Source organism: Oryctolagus cuniculus, chromosome 3 (assembly GCF_051225735.1).
Source record: "Oryctolagus cuniculus isolate XC-2025 breed Fujian yellow rabbit chromosome 3, ASM5122573v1, whole genome shotgun sequence".
Lineage (NCBI taxonomy): Eukaryota > Metazoa > Chordata > Mammalia > Lagomorpha > Leporidae > Oryctolagus > Oryctolagus cuniculus.
Genome location: NC_142869.1, coordinates 9,526,806 through 9,528,730, shown reverse-complemented (window position 1 = coordinate 9,528,730; position 1,925 = coordinate 9,526,806).

Here is a 1,925-nt window from a genome sequence, read left to right as displayed (position 1 = left end):
TACAGTAAATATTCAAAAGCAGTGTTTCACATACCAAAAAAGTATTGTGTTGAAAAAAATCAAAAATAGAACTAAATAAATGGAGACATGGCCCAAGTTCATGTATTAGAAGATTCAACATTGGCAGGATGACAGTTTTTCCTAAGCCGATATGTAGATTCCATGCAACCCCAATCAAAATCTTAGCAACTCATTTTCCAGATGTGAACAAATTGATTCTAAAGGTTATATAGAGAGGCAATAGACCCAGGAAAGTCCACATAATCCTGCAGAATAAGATTGGAGACTGGCAGCACCGGGGTTCAAGGTGTAATTACTACAAAGCTACAGTAATTGAGATAGTGTGGTATTGAAATAGTATTATGGAAGTTTCTGAAAGTTTCCATTTCTAACCTTGTAAAATCCACTTTATTTGCTCTGAAATTTCAAAAATAGACCTTGTAAAATGAATTTATATAGGCAGAAAAGACATATGAAGGTAGTAGTAGGAAGTTTATTTTAAGAAAATGGTGTGCACATTACCTCATTGAATCTTCCCTAGGACACTTTGAGATAGACAATTGTACTCTATTTTCAAGCAAAGACAGTAAACTATGGTCAAAGGGACTTAACAGACTGATTTGCAAGCTTTTAAGGAGCATGTACAAATCAATGCACTTCTTCCTTTATTGAGAAAGTCTTGCTGTGAAGAACAAAAATCCAATGGACTAAGCAGTAAGCTTGGCACTGTGACTTGTTTACAAGCTCCTTCTCTTACTACAGAGCTGGAAAAACCTCTGAGAACAACTTCAATCATCGTCTGAGTAGCACATTATGGACAATAGGATGTTATGGATAACAGCACACCCTCTGGTATTAGACCAGCTGGACTTGACCCAGGTTCCGCCCCAGCTGGCTGTGTGACCTTAAAAAAGTTGTTTAAGCTTTCTGCACTCACCTCCCAGCTCATGAAAAGAAGGTCATAGTATTCTCCATGTTTTAGGGATGGTAAAGAATACTGTAAAAAATGAGATTATATTTAATACACACACACACCATGAATGGCACATAGAAAGGCAAAGGAAATGCTAAATAAATGTGAACAGTTTTACATTGTTAGTTTCACAAGTAGCTAGATTTAATACTCTCTGTCTTTGAAGTCTTAGGAGCCTAACCACTGAGCATGTTGTCTATAAAAAGGCCCTTGCTGATTCTCTGAACACTATCTCTCTGAGCTTCTGTCACCTAGAAGGGTTGGTTTTGAATATGTGCACTGTGGGGAGCAATTCGGACTGGACTAAGTTACTGGAATTAAGACTTATTCTATGCATCTGCTCTCCCACAATATGGCGCTGGGAGAGAAGAAAACAGCTTCTACGCAGCTGCCTCCAGTTCAACCAATAAACTGTAGGACTTGCTCCTGATTGGAGGAGAGCAGCATACTCGGCGTGTGGGCAGCCGAGTTTGGATTGGCGGAGGAGGACTATAAAGGAGGAGAGAGACGGCATGCACGAGGAACATCTAAGGGGAACATCTAAGAGGAACACCTGTGCAGCCCCTGAGAGAGCCGGCCGGCGGTGTGCCGCTCCCCTGCGGAAGTGGGGAATGTGGCCAGGGGGAACTGCCCTTCCACGGAGGTGGAAGGGATAGTAGCCAACCCGGGAAGAACCAGCAGCAAACCCGGGGAGGGCCGAGCAGACGAAAGAACAGCGCAGGGTCCTGTGTCGTTCCTCCATGAAGAGGGGGAGCGACAGTGCACTACAAGTTGTGTCTATCCAGGAACTTCAGGGTGCAGAAGTACCTGCATTCTGTTGAATTTCTTGTACAAAAGGAACTAATACCATTAGCCCTTACATAAGATGGAGTTTGGGGACTCCAGGAAGGCTCAAAACACAAAATTTTAAAATACAGTATCCAATTAGGGAGCTGGTAAACATTTATTGGGC